Consider the following 22,509-nt stretch of genomic DNA (forward strand, 5'->3'; position numbering starts at 1 on the left):
ACACAGTAAAACACCTAGAAAACACCCTCAAAGGTGTCCAAAAGGTGACAAACAACTCAAACACATGGGAAAGTGACAAGGACATATACTCATGCGAAAACAAAACAGCTGGACAAGGAAAAAGAGGAGGACACACAGATATAGGCATGGCACGCCATTCTAAAATCATGTAAAACACCGCAAGGTGACTCCAAGCGTAGTCTCCCTTTTTTTCCAAAAATTGGGCCCCACACACACCCACTCCTTCAGTGGCAGCAGTTGTGCCCCAGTTGTACACTTCACAGCTACATTTGCATCAAGCACATTCAAAAATACGCCATTCTTATCCGTCCCCAGGATGACTCCGGGGTAGGTAGCAAAGTCTTTCCTGATCCCAGCTCTGTTCATCTTGGCTTCTTTTAAAAACACAGCAAGCAAGGGTTACTCCAAGCGGAGTCTCCCTTTTTTTCCAAAAATTGTGCCCCACACACACCCACCCATTCAGTGGCAGCACTTGGGCCCTAGTTGCAAACAGGATGTTTTGATTTGCATCAAGCACATTCAAAAATACGCCATTCTTATCCGTCCCCAGGATGACACCGGGGTAGGTAGCAAAGTCTTTCCTGATCCCAGCTCTGTTCATCTTGGCTTCTTTTAAAAACACAGCAAGCAAGGGTTACTCCAAGTGGAGTCTCCCTTTTTTCCAAAAATTGGGCCCCACACACACCCACCCCTTCAGTGGCAGCAGTTGTGCCCCAGTTGTACAATTCACAGCTAGATTTGCATCAAGCACATTCAAAAATACGCCATTCTTATCCGTCCCAAGGATGACACCGGGGTAGGTAGCAAAGTCTTTCCTGATCCCAGCTCTGTTCATCTTGGCTTCTTTTAAAAACACAGCAAGCAAGGGTTACTCCAAGCGGAGTCTCCCTTTTTTTCCAAAAATTGTGCCCCACACACACCCACCCATTCAGTGGCAGCACTTGGGCCCTAGTTGCAAACAGGATGTTTTGATTTGCATCAAGCACATTCAAAAATACGCCATTCTTATCCGTCCCCAGGATGACACCGGGGTAGGTAGCAAAGTCTTTCCTGATCCCAGCTCTGTTCATCTTGGCTTCTTTTAAAAACACAGCAAGCAAGGGTTACTCCAAGCGGAGTCTCCCTTTTTTCCAAAAATTGGGCCCCACACACACCCACCCCTTCAGTGGCAGCAGTTGTGCCCCAGTTGTACAATTCACAGCTAGATTTGCATCAAGCACATTCAAAAATACGCCATTCTTATCCGTCCCAAGGATGACACCGGGGTAGGTAGCAAAGTCTTTCCTGATCCCAGCTCTGTTCATCTTGGCTTCTTTTAAAAACGCAGCAAGCAAGGGTTACTCCAAGCGGAGTCTCCCTTTTTTCCAAAAATTGGGCCCCACACACACCCACCCCTTCAGTGGCAGCAGTTGTGCCCCAGTTGTACAATTCACAGCTAGATTTGCATCAAGCACATTCAAAAATACGCCATTCTTATCCGTCCCCAGGATGACACCGGGGTAGGTAGCAAAGTCTTTCCTGATCCCAGCTCTGTTCATCTTGGCTTCTTTTAAAAACACAGCAAGCAAGGGTTACTCCAAGCGGAGTCTCCCTTTTTTCCAAAAATTGGGCCACACAGACACCCACCCCATCAGTGGCAGCACTTGGGCCCTAGTTGCAAACAGGATGTTTTGATTTGCATCAAGCACATTCCAAATCAACAAGCATTTACTCTCCCCAGGATGAGACAGGGGTAGTAAATTCCTTCTGGATCCATGACTTGTTCATTTTGATGAACGTCAGTCTGTCCACATTGTCACTGGACAGACGCGTGCGCTTATCTGTCAGCACACACCCAGCAGCACTGAATACACGTTCAGAGACAACGCTGGCAGCTGGACACGACAAAATCTCCAAGGCGTAAGTTGCGAGCTCTGGCCATTTTTCTAGGTTTGAAGCCCAAAAGGAGCAAGGCTCCAGTTGCACAGTCATGGCATCGATGTTCATTTGGAGATACTCCTGTATCATCCTCTCCAGCCGTTGAGTATGTGTCAGACTTGTTGTCTCTGGTGGCCTTGCAAAAGAGGGTCTAAAAAAATTATGAAAAGATTCCATAAAATTGCTGTTACCAGCACCAGATACGGTCCTACTGGTACGGGTAGACTGTTGAAGATGACGAGACCGTCCCATGTTTGTCAAGTTACAACTGGGAGATTCCCTCCCTGCACCTGCACGGTTGTTTGGTGGAAAAGCCGAGCTAAGATCGAGTAACAGCTTCTGCTGATACTCCTGCATACGTGCGTCCCTTTCTATGGCTGGAATTATGTCACAAAATTTGGACTTGTACCGGGGATCTAATAGTGTGGCAATCCAGTAGTCATCATCACTTCTAATTTTGACAATACGACTGTCATGTTGGAGGTAGTGCAACAAAAAGGCACTCATGTGTCTTGCGCAGCCATGCGGACCAAGTCCACGCTGTGTTTGTGGCATAGAGGTGCTACCCGTTCTTTCTTCCTCTGACATCTCCCCCCAACCTCTTTCAACTGAAATTTGACCAAGGTCTCCCTCATCCGCTGAGTCTTCCATGTCCATGGACAGTTCGTCCTCCATTTCTTCATGTTCTCCTGCACCTTCCTCAACATTTCGCCTGCTAACATGCGCCCTTGTTGATCCCTGTCCCCCATGGTCCCATGCCTGCTGCGTTGGTGATGATGAACGTCTGGACCTTGGTGATGTTGTTGTCCCTTGCGCATATGAATCCTCCTGTAGTTCCTCCCCTTCCTGTTGTCCCACCCCCTGACTCCGAATAGTGTTTAACGTGTGCTCCAGCATGTAAATGACTGGAATCGTCATGCTGATAATGGCATTGTCAGCGCTAAACATATTCGTCGCCATGTCGAAACTGTGCAGAAGGGTGCATAGGTCCTTGATCTGAGACCACTCCATCAGGGTGATCTGACCCACCTCTGCATCTCGTTGGCCCAGGCTATACGTCATGACGTATTGCACCAGGGCTCTGCGGTGCTGCCACAGTCGCTGTAACATGTGGAGAGTTGAATTCCAGCGTGTCGCCACATCGCATTTCAGGCGATGAACCGGCAGGCCGAAAGACTTCTGGAGCGATGCAAGTCGCTCTGCTGCGGCGCTTGAACGGCGGAAGTGAGCTGACAGTTTTCGTGCCCTGTTCAGAAGGCCATCTAGGCCGGGATAGTGTGTTAAAAATTGCTGGACGACAAGGTTCAACACGTGAGCCATACAAGGTACGTGTGTCACCTTGCCCAGGCGAAGTGCCGCACCCAGGTTTGCAGCATTGTCGCACACGGCCTTACCAGGCTGCAGGTTGAGTGGAGACAACCATTTATTAAACTCGGACCGCAGAGCTGACCACAACTCCTCAGCTGTGTGACTCTTATTCCCAAGACATGTCAAGCTAAAGACCGCCTGATGCCGTTGCGCTCTGCTGCCAGCATAGTAATGAGGCGTGCGTGATTCCTTCTGCGCAGTGAGAACGCTGGTGGCCTGACCAGGCAGGCTTGGGGCGGAGGTGGAGGACCCAGATGAGGTGGAGGATGCAGAAGCTGTGGCGGAACTTGGACAGACAGAGGATTGACACACAAGTCATGGGGACGGCAAGACTTGTGCAGCAGACCCTTCACCATCTATCACCATAGTTACCCAGTGCCCAGTCAGCGACATGTAACGTCCCTGTCCATGCTTACTGGTCCAAGTATCGGTGGTGAAATGCACCCGTTCACACACAGAGTTTCTCAAGGAAGCGGTGATGTTGTGTGCGACATGCTGGTGTAGCGCGGGCACACCTTTCTTAGAGAAGTAGTGGCGACTAGGCATCTGGTACTGGGGCACAGCGACAGACATAAGGTCTCTAAAATCCTGTGTGTCCACTAGGCGGAAAGGCAGCATTTCGGTAGCCAACAGCTTACAGAGGGATAGAGTCAACCTCTTAGCTTTGTCATGGGTCGGAGGAAGTGACCTTTTATTTGACCACATCTGAGGGACAGAGATCTGGCTGCTGTGTGTAGACTGTGTTGAGTAGGGTGTCCCTGGAAAAATGCAGGTTTGTGAGGAAAGTGCAGGTGGAGACATGATGTTGCCTTCATCCAACGTTGGTGCTATCGATGTCTGAGAGAGCTGTACACACTCACTTGTTTCCCCTTCCAAACCAACTGACGACCTACCAAGCAAACTGCCTGTTGCGGTTACAGTGGTGGAAGTTTTGCGTGGAAAAACAGGTGTGACAGCTGTCCCCACAGTCCTAGAAGATGAAGAGCGCGCGGATGCACTGGAAGGGGCGGGCGGTGGATGGTTCGCTCCGCTAGGCCGCATTGCAGCACAGTGAGCTTCCCACCGGGACCTATGATATTTATTCATGTGACGATTCATGGAAGAAGTTGTCAAACTGCTGAGGTTTTGACCTCTACTAAGAGAATCATGACAAATGTTACATATCACATGATTTGGGCGATCTTTTTCTATGTCAAAAAAGGACCAGGCTAGGCAAGGCTTAGAGGCCATGCGACCTGTTGATCCACCCCGAATAATGCTCATAGGCAGAGTGGTGGCTGAGGATGCAGTTGTAGACGTGCTACCAGTGCTCCGACTCTGTCCAGGAAGGCGCAAGGTAACTTCGTCGTCGGTTGCATCCTCCTCCACCGCCTCTGTTGACCTCCTCGAGTGCCTGACTGGGCGTTGACAGTAGGTGGGATCTAGAACTTCATCATCAATTGTTGTGTTTGCACTCCCCTCCCCCTCAGACCGAGCCTCTTCTTGCCCTGACCGAATATTTAAGTTGTCATCCCAATCGGGTATCTGCGTCTCATCTTCATCAGTATGTTCCTCATTGTCTATAACCACAGGTGTTACAGTTTGTGACAAAGGGTCAACATTATGCTCAGAAACTTGGTCCTCACGGCCTGAATCAGAGTCACAAAGGTTCTGGGCATCACTGCAGACCATTTCCTGTTCTGTACTCACTGTAGCTTGGGAGCAGACCTCTGATTCCCAGGCTATAGTGTGACTGAACAGCTCTGCAGACTCAGCCATCTCAGTTCCACCATACTGTGCAGGGCTGATGGAGACTTCAGAGCTGGGAGAAATCAAGTGTGATTGGGATGACAACTCAGAGGACTGGTGTTTTTTGGATGCGATACTTGAAGTGGCTGAGAGGGCACTTGTTGGACCACTTGAGATCCATTCAAGCATTTTCCTTTTTTGCCCATCATCTACCTTTCTTCCTGTTGTTCGTGTCCGTAAAAAAGGGAGCACATCGGATTGTCCACGGTAAGTAGTAGACATCTTACTTTTGCTGGTAGATGGTCTATCTTCAGCAGATGATAATGGAGCTTTGCCACCTTCCCCACAGACAAAACCTTTTTTGCCTTTTCCACCACGCCTCTTCCCCTTTCCACCAGCATCTGTCATTTTGCCACTCATGTTGATTGCGACAAGATTGTGCACTGAAAATGTGGTAGTAAAAATTGAGAGGTGGTGAAGATTGCAGCGGTGGTCTAGCTTTATTAACAGCAGAATAATAAAGAATAAATATCCCTGACAATGCAACTACGGCCCTTAAACTGGCAGCAAAAAATGCTAGTATAATGGCTTAGTTATAATGAGTTGGAGTGTGCAACGCAGGCAGATGCGCTATGCAAATGTCTTTGCACTAGTGGGACTATAGCAAAGTCCAATAGCCACAGATAAGATGCCACTAGGTACACTGAGTGTTTGCTAGTATAATGGCTTAGTTATGAGTTGGAGTGTGCAACGCAGGCAGATGCGCTCTGCAAATGTCTTTGCACTAGTGGGACTATAGCAAAGTCCAATAGCCACGTATAGGATGCCACTAGGTACACTGAGTGTTTGCTAGTATAATGGCTTAGTTATGAGTTGGAGTGTGCAATGCAGGCAGATGTGCTCTGCAAATGTCTTGGCACTAGTGGGACTATAGCAAAGTCCAATAGCTACGTATAGGATGCCACTAGGTACACTGAGTGTTTGCTAGTATAATGGCTTAGTTATAATGAGTTGGAGTGTGCAACGCAGGCAGATGCGCTCTGCAAATGTCTTGGCACTAGTGGGACTATAGCAAAGTCCAATAGCCACGTATAGGATGCCACTAGGTACACTGAGTGTTTGCTAGTATAATGGCTTAGTTATGAGTTGGAGTGTGCAATGCAGGCAGATGTGCTCTGCAAATGTCTTGGCACTAGTGGGACTATAGCAAAGTCCAATAGCCACGTATAGGATGCCACTAGGTACACTGAGTGTTTGCTAGTATAATGGCTTAGTTATAATGAGTTGGAGTGTGCAACGCAGGCAGATGCGCTCTGCAAATGTCTTTGCACTAGTGGGACTATAGCAAAGTCCAATAGCCACAGATAAGATGCCACTAGGTACACTGAGTGTTTGCTAGTATAATGGCTTACTTATAATGAGTTGGAGTGTGCAACGCAGGCAGATGCGCTCTGCAAATGTCTTGGCACTAGTGGGACTATAGCAAAGTCCAATAGCCACGTATAGGATGCCACTAGGTACACTGAGTGTTTGCTAGTATAATGGCTTAGTTATAATGAGTTGGAGTGTGCAACGCAGGCAGATGCGCTCTGCAAATGTCTTGGCACTAGTGGGACTATAGCAAAGTCCAATAGCCACGTATAGGATGCCACTAGGTACACTGAGTGTTTGCTAGTATAATGGCTTAGTTATAATGAGTTGGAGTGTGCAACGCAGGCAGATGCGCTCTGCAAATGTCTTGGCACTAGTGGGACTATAGCAAAGTCCAATAGCCACGTATAGGATGCCACTAGGTACACTGAGTGTTTGCTAGTATAATGGCTTAGTTATGAGTTGGAGTGTGCAATGCAGGCAGATGTGCTCTGCAAATGTCTTGGCACTAGTGGGACTATAGCAAAGTCCAATAGCCACAGATAGGATGCCACTAGGTACACTGAGTGTTTGCTAGTATAATGGCTTACTTATAATGAGTTGGAGTATGCAGAGGACAAGAGGGTACAGTGCCAGGATTGTGGTGCTCTGGGTAGAGGAATGGAAGCCTGCCTTTCTATTCCCTCCTAATGGTGAAATGCAGGGAGGAAATCCCTGACCTTGGCTACACAGACGCTGTTGCTGTTTGCAGGACCTGTCACCTATGGCTCTCTGACCCTGCCGGTTTGAGCCCTTAAAAGGACTGCTATAAAGTGCTCTCCCTAAGCTGTCTAACGCTGTGTATGCAGCGCATACAGCTGTATCGGCGATAGGACTCAGGAAGACGGAGCTGCGACAGTGATGTCTGACACCAAAGACGCAGAAGGCAGATAATGGCGTCCTGGAAGAAAATGTCCGGTTTTATAATGCAGGGACATGTGACATGGACATCCTATCACATATGCCGTTGCTTCTCTGGCTCAAAGTCCACTTAGCTGCGTGTGTGTCTGGGATTGGCTGACATGCTGGCCCGCCCCACAAGACGCGCGCGCTTAGGGAAGGAAGACAAGGAAAAAAAAAAAAAAATGGCGATCGCCATTATAGAAACAGCAGTGATCTGAAGGCGCTGTTCACGCATACTATACACTGAAATGTCATAATAGTGTGATTCACAGAGTGACTTACACTATTACAGCGGAATCCAAGCTATGATTTAGCTTGTTTTTTGCTGCTAGAACCGTTCTCGAACGTTTCTAGAACTATCGAGCTTTTGCAAAAAGCTCGAGTTCTAGTTCGATCTAGAACAGGCACCAAAACCACTCGAGCCTAGAACTGGAGAACCACGAACCACGAACCGCGCTCAACTCTAGACAACACACATCAGACAATTGTAACTGGATACTTATTTTTGAGAATACAGTTCAGATTCACCATGACCATCCCAAATAAATAAATCTATAATGTAAGACCTATTATAAAAGGCTCAATACACTGTGCTCTGCAAGAAAACCCACAAAACTGCATCCCCAAATATAGCAAGTGTGAACAGGTGCAAACTGCTAAAACTGCACAAACAAAAGGGATCTAGCAGCGCTCTATAATTGGAAAGATATATGCAAACAAGGAATAATGGAATTTAAACTGCATTAATGCTTAAGAAAAAATGAAGGTTCTTTGCACAAAAATTGGCCAATTCTTGCATACCCATCAACTGCGGTAAAATGAACTTTCTCTGATAGGACTCGATCCTAGTGTCATGCCTCTCCTGGACGAAGTCTACAAATATATGGGCAGATAGGATCTATCAATAAATAAAACCACCCAGTGGCTGATGGGCCGAGAGCACAGTCAGAATAGGTGGCTGTCTACACCTCCAATGTACAGTGGAACCTTGGTTTACGAGAACCTCCATTCTGGGAGTGTGCTCGTAACCAAGTTACTCGTATAGCAAAGCAAGATTTCCCATAGGAAATAATGCAAGCTCAGACAATTCGTTCCACAACTTGTTCAGTGTCCCATTCCATCGCCGTCCTCCTGGTTCTTGTTGTTCACTTGTACAGGATATGTATCGGCTAACCATCGCGACAATGCCTCGGTGCTTCCGCTGCCGGAGCGCTGATGTCAAAGGCAGGAGCCGCTTGCCTCTGATTGGTCAGCGCGCTGCCTTTGAGTAGCGGCTGACAGCAGAATTTCCTCAATCGTCGCGTACACATCCTGTAGCGGTGAACTAAAAGATCCATGAGGTCGGTGATGGAACGGATGGTAAGGGGAGCATAATATGTGTGTGTGTGTGTGTGTGTGTGTGTGTTTGTGTGGACTGCAAGAGCGGGTCAGAGCGTGGTGAAAGTACGGAACGGGAAGTGTGTGCGGTGAGTATTTTGCTCGTACAGCAAAGCTTGTTCATAAACTGAGGTTACAAATTTACAGCAAGCTTTCCTCGTATAGCGAAATGCTCGCACACCGAGTTACTCGTAAACTGACGTTATATTGTATACTGCAAAAACAAAAAAAAAACTGCATCTCCAAAAATTGCAAGTGTGAACAGGGGCTAGCTGCTAAAACTTGTATTCTACCTGATTTCCATCTGGATGTCCAGGCCTAAGATGCTAGAAAATACAAGTGCAATACAAATGGCAACTAAGGACATGAAAGGGAAGGTATTGCCTAAGGCTATTCTATTTCTGGAGCTGGAGACCTGTCACTTTATGCCCTCACCTATTTACCAGAGGCAGCTGGTTGATGTTATCACTCCGCTGTGTATCCAGTCTCTTTCTTTTATGAGAAGGCGAGCTGATCTATTCTGAACACCTGCTGTTTTCCCTCAGTATGATTGTAACGCCTGTGTTATGCCTTGTGTTTTGTCCTCCACTAGGGATACAAGTTAGCCGTTAATGTCAGCATTGTGTACTAAAAGTCCCGACCATCTGTCTGCCCCACTATAATATAATAATTGGGTTGTCTCCCTGAATTACGATTATTAATGTGCAGCTTATAGGGTTTTTTTGTCTGTATAATCTCAACTAAACAAAATTCTGCTATCATTAGAGGAGGGTGACTAGCTGTTCTATTAGACGTAAGCAGTGAGCATTTTGACTTAAAGGGAATCTGTCACCAGGTTTTTGCTCCCCCATCTGAGAGCAGCATAATGTAGAGACAGAGATCCTAATTCCACCGATGTGTCACTTACTGAGCTGTTTACTGTCATTTTGATAAATCAATGTTTTCTCTGCTGCAGATCTAGCAGTTATTCAGAGCTCATGACCAGTGGCGTAACTAGAGTTTGATGGGCCCCGGTGCAAACTTTGGACCTGGGCCCCCCCTCTACGTACACCGACACTTGGGGTATGGGATAATGACGCTGACACTTGGCTCTGTCCCTCAGCCCAGCTTCCCTATGTTCTGATATCCATCTTGCCCTCAGCACCCAGCTTCCCCATGCTCTTCTATACATCTTTCCCTCAGCACATAGCTTTCCCACATCAGAGAATGGGAAAGTTGGGTGCTGAGAGATGTATTGCAGAGCATGGGAAAGCTGGGTACTGAGGAAAGGAACCCTTTTCCATCAGCACAAAATATTCATATCCCCTGCTTGTATCTTTGTCCCCCCTTTTATATAGTTCTCCAAATACTATAATGGCCCCCACATAGCCTTCCATATAGTATAAAGGGTCCTACATAACCCTTCATATATTAGAATGCAGTTCCATAGTCCTCCATGTATTATAATGCATTTCCCATAGTTCTCCATGTATTCTAATTCACCCCAGGCCTCCATGTATAATGCAGCCAGCCCCCCATGCTGCATGTATAATGCAGCCAGACCCCCATGTATAATGCAGCCAGCCCCCCATGTATAATGCAGCCAGCCCCCCATGTTCCATGTATAATGCAGCCAGCCCCCCATGTTCCATGTATAATGCAGCCAGCCCCCCATGTTCCATGTATAATGCAGCCAGCCCCCCATGTTCCATGTATAATGCAGCCAGCCCCCCATGTTCCATGTATAATGCAGCCATCCCCCCATGTTCCATGTATAATGCAGCCAGCCCCCCATGTTCCATGTATAATGCAGCCAGCCCCCCATGCTCCATGTATAATGCAGCCAGCCGCCTATGCTCCATGTATAATGCAAGCTCCCCACCATGCTCCATGTATAATGCAAGCCCCCCACCATGCTCCATGTATACTGCTGGCAGCCCCCCTTCCATGCTCCATGTATACTGCTGGCAGCCCCCCCATGCTCCATGTATACTGCTGGCAGCCCCCCATGCTGCATGTATAATGCAGCCAGACCCCCATGTATAATGCAGCCAGCCCGCCATGTTCCATGTATAATGCAGCCAGCCCCCCATGCTCCATGTATAATGCAGCCAGCCCCCCATGCTCCATGTATAATGCAGCCAGCCCCCCATGCTCCATGTATAATGCAGCTAGCCCCCCATGCTCCATGTATAATGCAAGCTCCCCACCATGCTCCATGTATAATGCTGGCAGCCCCCCCCCATGCTCCATGTATACTGCTCGCAGCCCCCCCCATGCTCCATGTATACTGCTGGCAGCCCCCCATGCTCCATGTATAATGCAGCCAGCCCCCCATGCTCCATGTATAATGCAGCCAGCCCCCCATGCTCCATGTATAATGCAGCCAGCCCCCCATGCTCCATGTATAATGCAGCCAGTGCTCCATGTATAATGCAGCCAGTGCTCCATGTATAATGCAAGCTCCCCCCCCCCCCATGCTCCATGTATACTGCTGGCAGCCCCCCATGCTCCAAGTATAATGAAAGCCTCCCCCCCATGCTCCATGTATAATGCAAGCTCCCCCCCATGCTCCATGTATACTGCTGGCAGCCCCCCCATGCTCCATGTATACTGCTGGCAGCCCCCCATGCTGCATGTATAATGCAGCCAGACCCCCATGTATAATGCAGCCAGACCCCCATGTTCCATGTATAATGCAGCCAACCCCCCATGTTCCATGTATAATGCAGCCAGCCGCCCATGCTCCATGTATAATGCAGCCAGCCCCCCATGCTCCATGTATAATGCAAGCTCCCCACCATGCTCCATGTATAATGCTGGCAGCCCCCCCCATGCTCCATGTATACTGCTCGCAGCCCCCCCCCATGCTCCATGTATACTGCTGGCAGCCCCCCATGCTCCAAGTATAATTAAAGCCCCCCCCCCCCATGCTCCATGTATAATGCAAGCTCCCCCTATGCTCCATGTATACTGCCGGCAGCCCCCTCATGCTCCATGTATACTGCCGGCAGCCCCCTCATGCTCCATGTATACTGCCGGCAGCCCCCTCATGCTCCATGTATACTGCCGGCAGCCCCCTCATGCTCCATGTATACTGCTGGCAGCCCCCCATGCTCCATGAAAACTGCTTTCAGCCCCCCATGCCCCATGTATACTGCTGGCAGCCCCCCCCCCCCCATGCTCCATGTATGCTCCCTCAGCCCCCGGGTATGCACTGATTTTTAAAAAAAACAAACCAACAAGTTTTTACCTCTCTCCTCACCCCCCCCCCTTCCCGCTGCTGTCCTCACGTGTCCTCGTTCCCCGCTGCTCTGTCCTCATCTCTCCTCCACTCCTCTGCAGCTGCGGTCGGCGTCCTCCCGTCTTGCGCTCTGTGCTCAGAGCACAGCAGACGCACAGGAGTGACGTCACCGCGCAGGCACAGAGGGAGAATGAAGGAGCGTGGAGCTGCATGGGCCACTCCACGCTTCTTCATTGTTGCTGTGCGTGATGACTGGGCAGGGGGGCCCACTGTCAGCGGCGGAGGCACTGGGTCATATAGCGGCCGCGTGGTCTGCGCCAGATCAGCGCAGGTCCTCTCACAGAAAGGAGCTGCTTGCTGATCTGCAGAGAGGGCCCCTAAGCTGCCGGACCCGGTTGCAGTTGCGACCTCTGTGACCACGGTAGTTACGCCCCTGCTCATGACTATGCTGGACTACCTAGCAGCACGCCAGGTAGTCCTGTAGTGATAATCTATTGCTGATTAATCAGTTGATTTTATCAAAACTACACTAAGCAGCCCAGTAAGTGCACATCTAATTGTGGGTTTTTTTGGTTTTGTTTTATTTTTTTCCCTTGGTCCTGGGGGTCCGAGGAAAACAAATCGCAGAATGCATGATTTGGCTCCGACAATCGCATGGCACTCGGCTATTCAGTGAAAACAATCAGACCGCATTCATAGACTAACAGAATGGAGAAGGTGGAGATTTATTTATTTTATTATTCCATATATCTGAGAAATGGATCTCACTCTGATCAAACTTGGATCAGAGTCTGGCATAATCGGGCCATTTTTCTTGGATAGAGAGAATAGTTGTATGACCCTAGCCTCACTGTGCTTTCAGTAAGGTGGACTGACCGCATTGGAACATGATTAACCCCATTTCTGCAGGTTAATAACATTTGGAGAAACAATAGGGTTTTGTTTTTTTTGTTTGTTTTTTTTTTTTTAAAGAGGACCTCTACTGATATGTCTGTTTTACGAACTGCCTGTATTGACAATGTAATAACAATTCTGGATCATTGCAATGCATTGTGCCAAATTGTAACGCAAAAGCATTTAACTAGTGATGAGCGAGAACCCACCGGGCTCAGGTGCTCGGTACTCAAAATGAGCAGTTGGATGCCAGGACAGATCCGACTTGTGTACTGCATATAATGGAAGACAACGGGAAATCCAGCATTTTTCCGGAAAACGGGGCCGTGGCAGAGCCGAAGATCCTACCCAAAGACGAACCCCGATGCACAAAAAGGATACTGCACAAGAACTAGACTATGGATTTCTTCACAAGTATCTATTAAATCCGTATAACAGGGCCAATATCTTTAACATGTTAAATTGTAATTACAGGATCCCCTTGAAGAATATTGGTTCTAGCTAGGACACTTATGGTATATACATAGGATATGGAATATTGATGATTTCTGTCTTTTTTTTTTTTTAAAGGAGTGTGTTATCAGAAAGTTAACTATTGTTTAAAGGGAACCTGTCACCAGATTTGGGGCCTATAAGCTGCGGCCACCACCACTGAGCTCCTATATACAGCATTTTAACAGTCCGCTGTGTAGAACATAAGAAAGACTTTATAATACTCACCTAGGAGGTCACTCCAGTGCAGACTGGTCAAATGGGTGGCGCTGTTCTCCGGGACCATCTTGGTCCTCCTTCTTCTGAAGCCGGCATGCATGATGCGTCCTGCGTCGTGCACACAGGCCAGTACTGAGGTCCTGCGCAGGCGTACTACAATACTTTGATCTGCCCTGAGTAGGGAAGATCAAAGTGCGCCTGCGCAGGACCTCAATGCCAGCGAGTGTGTATGACGTAGGACGCATCAGGCACGCCGGCTTCAGAAGAAAGAGAACAAAGATGGCCGAATGAGAAGGCGCCGGTCCCAGAGAATGGCGCCACCCATTTGACCAGTCTGCACCGGAGCGACCTCCTAGGTGAGTATTATAAAGTGTTTTTTTATGTTCAATACAGCGGCCTCTTAGAAGGCTGTATGTAAGAGCCCAGTGGTGGTGGCCACAGCTTATAGGCCCCAAATCTGGTGGCAGGTTCCCTTTAAGTAAGGTTTTTGTTAATTGTATTTATTTTTTTTTTTAAATTCCTAAATTTTGATACATATATTTTTTCTAGTTTTTCTATCACAGTTCAAAAATGGGTCATTTTTCCCAGATTGTGACCAGCCACATTTTCAAGCTTTTTCATACATGCAGCTTTGATTGCTATTTTATTTTGTGTGTGATGTAGGGCCTACTTTTTATGTATTTATTTTATTTTTGGGGGTGTGTGGTTGCTGATCTGAAGAGAAAATGTGATTTAGCAACTCTTGACTGGCAATGGATTATCTTATTTTTTTTAATTTCATTTTGTTTACTTTTTTCCCCATTAAATTTCCTTTTCTTTACATATTGCACCCTTTTCTGCCCACCCCCTTCCTCCAGAGAAAAAGTGCTAAAAGACCTTGGAGCATTTTAATATTGGCCAGTCTCATAATGAATGTCTGTATGTGACTGTAGATTACCCAGCTGTGACCGTGTGCAACCCTGTCACTTTTCCCTAATGTTCCCTGTGTGACTATTGCTCCTATTGAGCGCAGAGGCATAATCTAGTTGGCATGTGATCACCCACTCACAATTTTGGGGATTTCACAATGCTTATTCAGTAATCAGGAAGGCAGAAATGGTAACAGAGGAGTTCTGTCTTCTTTGTGGGGAATCCACAACTGTCAACTCTTCAATGATGTTTAATATAGTGTATCCTTTATTATAATTTTGTCTATGATGATTCTGAGAATGCTGAAAAGTAAGTCATCTGTACCTAACAGTAAGGGGTACTTTGCACACTACGACATCGCAAGCCGATGCTTGCGATGCCGAGCGCGATAGTCCCCACCCCCGTCGCAGCAGCGATATCTTGTGATTGCTGCCGTAGCGAACATTATCGCTAAGGCAGCTTCACATGCACTCACCTGTCCTGCGACGTCGCTCTGGCCGGCGAATAGCCTCCTTACTAAGGGGGCGGGTCGTGCGGCGTCACAGCGACGTCACACGGCAGGCGGCCAATAGAAGTGGAGGGGCGGAGATGAGCGGGACGTAAAAATCTTGCTCACCTCCGTCCTTTCATGGCAGGCGTGAGCTGCGGTGACGCAGGTAGGAGATGTTCCTCGCTCCTGCAGCTTCTCACACAGCGATGTGTGCTGCCGCAGGAACGAGGAACAACATCGTACCGTCGCTGCAGCTACATTATAGAAATGTTGGACACTACAGCGATGATACGATTACGACGCTTTTGTGCTCGTTAATCGTATTATAAAGGATTTACACACTACGATATCGACAGCGATGCCGGATGTGCGTCACTTTTGATTTAACCCCACCGACATCGCACCTGCGATATCGTAGTGTGCAAAGTACCCCTAAGGGTCAATAAGACATAGCGGCCAAGGTGATAAATACAAGTATGAGTCTCTTGTTTTCTTTTTTTTTTTGTATGTTTTGTTTTTTTGTTGTGTTTTTTTTTTTAGGTTTTTAATTTTGAAAAAAAAAAGTAACCTAAAGCTGATTTTAACAATTGATCATTTTTTGATGACACATTTAGCCATGTTTTCTCATGGAGTATTTGGTCAGTATTTTACATCAGTATCTGTAAGATAAAACCAGGAGTGGGTGAAAAATACAGAAGTGGTGCCCATGTTTCAATTTCATCGGACTGTTCCATTCCTGGTTTTGGCTTACAAATCCCAAATACTGGACGTGTGAACGTGGCCTTAAACTAACATTAGGAAGTAAATCATTAACAAAATCACACAGTAATAATATTTCTGTTTAACCCCGCCATCAGCTGCACATCTTCCTCTTTCTTGGTTTATGAGATTACCGTATATCAAAAGTCCTGTTTGCCTGAAACAATTGCCTCCTTTGATAGGGCTGTTCACAACAGTCACAATCTAGAACATCTTTTATTATCTTAATGTGCATTTTCCAGTTGTCACTAAATCATAAGTTATTTCCCTCGGGGCTAATGCCGAATGCTGCAATTGTGTTAAAAGGAATTAGAAATGCTGAGTTAGTAAAGTGTATGTATTAAATGCTGACCATGCTATTAAATCAGTGAGGCTGCCCAGCACTACGGAAGTGCTTCCCACAAGTACAGATACTCCAATTATCCTGCCAACACTAGGTCCTGACTCCATCCCCTAAAGATGAAAAATACACAACATATTGCCAAGCTTTGTCATGTTGAGCATCACCATTAACCAGTAAGCCGCTGTGGTGCACTACATGTATTTGAGTGTCTGGCAAGTTATACAAGCCTTATCCAGGTGCATTTATAAAACTTAGCAGTCATCACCCTCCTGGTTGATAGGCGCTCGAGTGGTTGTTCATCAGTGGTTTCACATGTGCTGCCTATTATCATGGCATCTTGCAGTATATTGGTATTTTGACCACGTACTGGTCAGTATGGCCTCTTTTTCTATGATGTCTTTTGGATTTCATGTCCAGTTTATCCCATTATAGTAATCACAGACCATAAAAACCTGTCATTCTATCATATTTTGAGTCTGCTAAACATCTCAATCCCAGGCAGGCTGGATCGTTTGTGTTTTATACCAGGTGTAATTTTACTGTCTCTTAGGCCCCTTTCACACGTCAGTGATTCTGGTACGTTTGTGCTTTTTTTTAAACGTACCAGAATCACTGACATACGCAGACCCATTATAATCAACGGGTCTGCTCACACGTCAGTGATTTTTCACTGCACGTGTCTCCGTGCGGCGTACCCGTGTGTGCGTGATTGCTGCACGGAGACATGTCCATTTTTTTCTGGCATCACTGATGTTCCACAGACCACGCAGTGGTGTGTTCCGTGAAACACGTGCCAGAAAAAAACTTGCATTTAAAATAATAAACATTTTAACTCACCCGGCGTCCAGCGATGTCCTCTGCAGCCCGTCCTCCCTGCTGCTTCTAAGCCGGCTGATTACTGTCGCGCATATTCATTATGAGCGACACAGCCGACCCGGAAGCAGCTGCTGCGGGGGTCACCGCCGGCCGGATGCTGCGTCGCGGGAGCGATCAGCACCATGGACAGCGGGAGCGAGCGCAGGTGAGTTGATTACTAAGTGCAATCACGGGCCACGGATAACGGAGCCCGGATATCACTTAGACAACCCACGTGTGCCGTGATTCACGGCACACGCAGGGACATGTGCGTGTTTTACACGCCAGTGAAAAACGTCACTGTTTTTCACTGACGTGTGAAACGGGCCTTACCGTCCAGGGATTAAAAACATCAAGGCAGATACATTATCCCGGAGCTTCCCTGGTGGTAGTGATAATGTTAACCCAGTACCTATTTTGCAGAAGGGGGTGATCGTCTCGGCCTTGTGCCTAGACCTGGAGCGGGAGGTGTTGGAGGCTCAAGGGGACGCCTCAGCCTCCTGCCCTTCAGAGAGGTTGTTTGTGCCACCCAATTTGCGCCGTAAATTAATTAAGGAACATCACAAGTCTGTACTTGTGGGTCATCCATGTAGTAAAGCAACCTTGTACTTCCTTTCTTGTCGTTTTTGGTGGCTGAGATTGCATCAGGATGTGCTTAACGATGTGTCTGCATGCAGTACTTGCGCACGTTCCAAGGTAACGCATACTCATCCATCAGGATCTTTCCTGCCATTGGCTATCTATACTAGACCATGGATGCATTTATCCATTGATTTCATTACTGACCTGCCTTCATCTTCGGGAAACACTGTGGGTTTTGGTGGTTGTGGAGAGGTTCAATTAGATGACGCAATTCATTGTGTTGCCGCTCCTTCCGAATGACAAGACTCTGGCTCAGGTGTTCATTAATGAGAACGTGAAGCTTCACGGGGTTCCTTCTGATGTGGACTCAGATCGGGGAACCCAGTTTGTTTTCAAATTTTTGAATGCCTTTTGTGCTAGACTGGGGGTGTGGTTGCCTTTCTCGCCTGCCTTCCATCCACAGTCGAATGGACAGACCGAGCTCATAAATCAAAATTTGGAAACTTACCTCAGCTGTTTTGTCTCCAAGAACCAGGAGCATTGGGCTTCTTATTTATCATTAGTCGAATTTTCTGTAAATAATGGTCACCAGGAGTGTACTGGCAAGTCACCATTCTTTGGTGGATACGGGTTTCACCCACAATTTGGTACCTTTTAGTGGTAGTGGGGCTTTGGTTGTTCCAGAGGAGGAGCATTTTGTCTCATTGCTCTCTACTGTATGGCAAGGGGTTCAGAGTAATTTCAAGCTCATAGAAGACAGATACAAACATATGGCTGAACAAAAATGCTTGCTGGGTCCAGACCTAAGTGTGAATGACTATGTGTGGTTGTCTACCAGGAACATAAAGTTCCTCTTTCCTGGAAGCTGGGGCCTAGGTTTATCGGTCCCTATAATATAACCGCCGTCATTAACCCAGTAGCATTATGTCTGGAATTACCTCAGGCTCTTAGGATCCACAATGTGTTCCACAGGGCACTGTTAAAAAGTATGTGGAACCTTTGGAGCCATCCCCCTTGCCGCCAGCCACAATCATGGTTGATGGTAATTTGGAGTTTCAAATAGCTAAGATTGTTGATTGTCATTTTTTATGTTTTTCCCTTCAATATTTGGTACACTGAAGGGGTTAAGGACCAGAGATGAGAATGTGGGTCCCAGCATCAGATGTGAATGCCCTAAAATTGGTTCATTCATTTCATGCTGCCCATCTAGATAAGGCTGGTCCTGATTGTCCGGAGACCACTCGTAGAACAGGAAGTGGTACTGTCACAGGTGACAGACAGTCTGTAACATCTGCCTGGAACCACAGTCTCAGGATGGCTGTCATGGACAGGCTAGAGGCAAGGCACTCACTAAGCAGGATCCCGAGAACCCCGAAACCCTGTAACCCCTATACAGGGATTTGGAATTACTACAGGGCCCCAGAGATCACGACCTGTGGAAGGCTGCAATTCCAAGAAGAGTAGTTGTCTGGCAGGGCCAAACCAGGAGATACAGTAAAGGGACAAAATTGGCAGACGAGCGTAGTCAGGAATCAGGCTAAGGTCAACACCGGAGATGGCAGCGAGGTACAAAAATGGCAGGCAGGAGAGTAGTCAGAGAGCAGGCAGGGGTCAAAACACAGGAATCGATATACAGAGCAGGGTGAGAACCAGATACAAGCAGTACTACAAAACTATATCTGGCAGTGGCCAGCAGACTGGAGGGGGATAAGAAGGGTGAGGTGTCTTCCCATTGGCTGTGGCTGAAAGGTGGTAACTTCAGCTGGAAGACACATGCCACCACCTCTTCATTTAACAAATCATATGTCTGGCCTAATTACGAGTCGTCATAACAGGTCCCCTCATATTCTAAGGTGTTTACCACTTCAAGTCTTGAAATGGTAGCGTTTGTAAGGGATGGATTGAAGGTTGGTCAGAATTAGACTGTTCTTTCCCACAGTCAACTTAGGTATTGTGACATCATGTCCTACTCAAGAAATTCTGACTTGCCAAGTAAAGATCTATGTATCTATCCATGGAGAAACCTCATCTTCTATAATTTATACTTCAATCAACATTGCAGGGGAAGTGTCTTGTGAAAGTCATGCCTCTACTGAAAGAATGCCATCCCACGATTGATTGTACCCCAAAACGAAGGATGTACTCAAAGAAACTAGATTATGACACCTGCCAGATTTACTTATAACCGTTTAGAAGCAAGCTGCAGGAGAGGTGCAGAAATACTGGCAGGGTAAGGCTGCTTTCAGACTACGTTTTTTTAACATCTGTCATGAACGTTTTTTTAACGCAAAAACGGATCCAGTGCAAATGCGTTTTCATTTCAATGCATTTGCAATGGACTCACGTCAATATGCGTTCACCTGCGTTTGCGTGCGTTATAGTAAGGATCCAGTGAGTTGCAGTTTTTTAACATTTTTCAAAAATGCTACTTGTAGCATTTTTGAGCTGCGTCCAAATACTGCAAATTTCTGGATCCTGACTAAACAGCACGCAAACGCATGTGAATGCTGGCATGCTGATAGACAGGATCCTGCTTGCTCTACTGAGCATGCCCAGAAACCAGCCTGGTGTGATCAGTCTCTCCCCCTCCCTCCCTGTCTCTCTCCACCTCCCTCTCTCCCTCTCTGTCTCCCCCCCCTCCCTCTCTGCCTCTCTCGCCCTCCCTCTCTGTCTCTCTCCACCTCCTCTCCCCCTCTCCTCTCTCTCCCCTGCCTGAGAGCTGCAGACACTCGTAACCAAGATAAATATCGGGTAACCAAGGAAAGCACTTCTCTTAGTTACCCGATGTTTACATTGGTTACGTGTGCAGCGAGCCAGGCTCCTAGCAGCTGCAGACGCTGGTAACAAAGATAAATATCGGGTATCCAAGCAAGTTACCCGATGTTTACCTTGGTTACGAACCGGCTCACAGTCTGTCACGTTCAGTTCCACTGACTCCCGATCACATGACTCCAATGCCCGCCAATAAACTTAAAGTGACAGAATCCTGCAAAATAACACATGCGTCTGCATGCGTTTTTTTGCTGTAAAAGCAGGATCCGCTTTTACAGCAAAAAAACGTTCATGAGGCATGTTAAAAAAATGTAGTGTGAAAGCAGCCTAAGGGGTGTTGACAAGACAGGTTGTGATACTCGGCGGTCCCATCATCCCAGGCGTACTACAAGAAAAAACAAACTGTTATGGAATGGGGTGTACACAGGAAAATGACGTTGACCATCCTATAGACTGTGAAGATGGAGCTACTCCTGAGTCTAACCAGTCAAACTTGGAAAAAGACAACTTTGGGATAGGTGGATACCTTAAGATTGGCAATGACAAGACCCCATAAATATCCTCACATATACCCCTCATACAATGTCCCTCCACACTTCATAATGTCACCTTTTGATGTTCTTCCAAGTGTAAAGGCCCCGTCACACTAAGCAACATCGCTAGCAACATCGCTGCTAACGAACAACTTTTGTGACGTTGCTAGCGATGTTGCTGTGTGTGACATCCAGCAACAACCTGGCCCCTGCTGTGAGGTCGTTGGTTGTTGCTGAATGTCCTGGGCCATTTTTTAGTTGTTGCTGTCCCGCTGTGAAGCACAGATCGCTGTGTGTGACAGCAAGACAGCAACAACTAAATGTGCAGGCAGCAGGAGCCGGCTTCTGCGGAGGCTGGTAACCAATGTAAACATCGGGTAACCAAGAAGCCCTGTCCTTGGTTACCCGATATTTACCTTTGATATCAGCCTCCTCCGCTCTCACTGTCAGTGCCGGCTCCTGCTCTGTGCACATGTAGCTGCAGCACACATCGGGTTAATTAACCCGATGTGTGCTGTAACTAGGAGAGCAAGGAGCCAGCGCTAAGCATTGTGCGCTGCTCCCTGTTCTGTGCACATTTAGCTGCAGCACACATCGGGTTAATTAACCCGATGTGTGCTGTAACTAGGAGAGCAAGGAGCCAGCGCTAAGCATTGTGCGCTGCTCCCTGTTCTGTGCACATTTAGCTGCAGCACACATCGGGTTAATTAACCCGATGTGTGCTGTAACTAGGAGAGCAGGGAGCCAGCGCTCAGTGTGCGCTGCTCCCTGCTCTCTGCACGTGTAGCTCCGTGCAGTGGTAACCAAGGTAAATATCGGGTTGGTTACCCGATATTTACCTTAGTTACCAAGCGCAGCATCTTCCACGCGGCGCTGGGGGCTTGTCACTGGTTGCTGGTGAGCTCACCAGCAACTTGTGTAGCGACGCTCCAGCGATCCCTGCCAGGTCAGGTTGCTGGTGGGATCGCTGGAGCATCGCAGTGTGACATCTCACCAGCAACCTCCTAGCAACTTACCAGCGATCCCTATCGTTGTTGGGATCGCTGGTAAGTTGCTTAGTGTGACTGGACCTTAAAGATAAGCACTGGACAATGACCAGTCCATGCATATCAAAGAAGATTAACAAAAGTACATCTGATAATCGGCCATCTTCTGAAATGTTAATTAGCCTCTCCGAAGATATCCACAGGCTGTGAAAACAAGGGATCAGAAAGATCCATTGTTTGGAGAGGAGCCTCTGCCTGCAGGGGCCTGGACATCTGGGAGCCAGTAGCCAACATGGCTATGGCATTACCACGTATGGCAGGTAATCTGCGCATGTTGATTGGCTGTGTAACAGCCGCGAAACATGCTGCGCGGGGACTCAAGTATAGCACTTGAGCACCCATGATACTCTATCGAGTGGCAAACATACTCGAGCACCCCTATGCTTGATCGAGTATCCAGTAATGGCGAGTACGCTCGCTCATCACTTCTTGTTGGCTTTGTTTGTTTGGTAGATATGATCTCATGACATTTACTGTAAATAGTAGGTGATTTCCAGCCAGAGATGAGGACAATATCACTTTGTTCTTCAGCTATGTTTCTGCATAATTATTAAAATTCCTATATGATCAGCATGACTAATACACTTTGAATAGCTTTTCAGATTGCCATTATACTCACATGATTGTGATGATTTTGAAGCTTAATTACAGGACATTAATGCCTTTGC

Source organism: Anomaloglossus baeobatrachus, chromosome 2 (assembly GCF_048569485.1).
Source record: "Anomaloglossus baeobatrachus isolate aAnoBae1 chromosome 2, aAnoBae1.hap1, whole genome shotgun sequence".
Lineage (NCBI taxonomy): Eukaryota > Metazoa > Chordata > Amphibia > Anura > Aromobatidae > Anomaloglossus > Anomaloglossus baeobatrachus.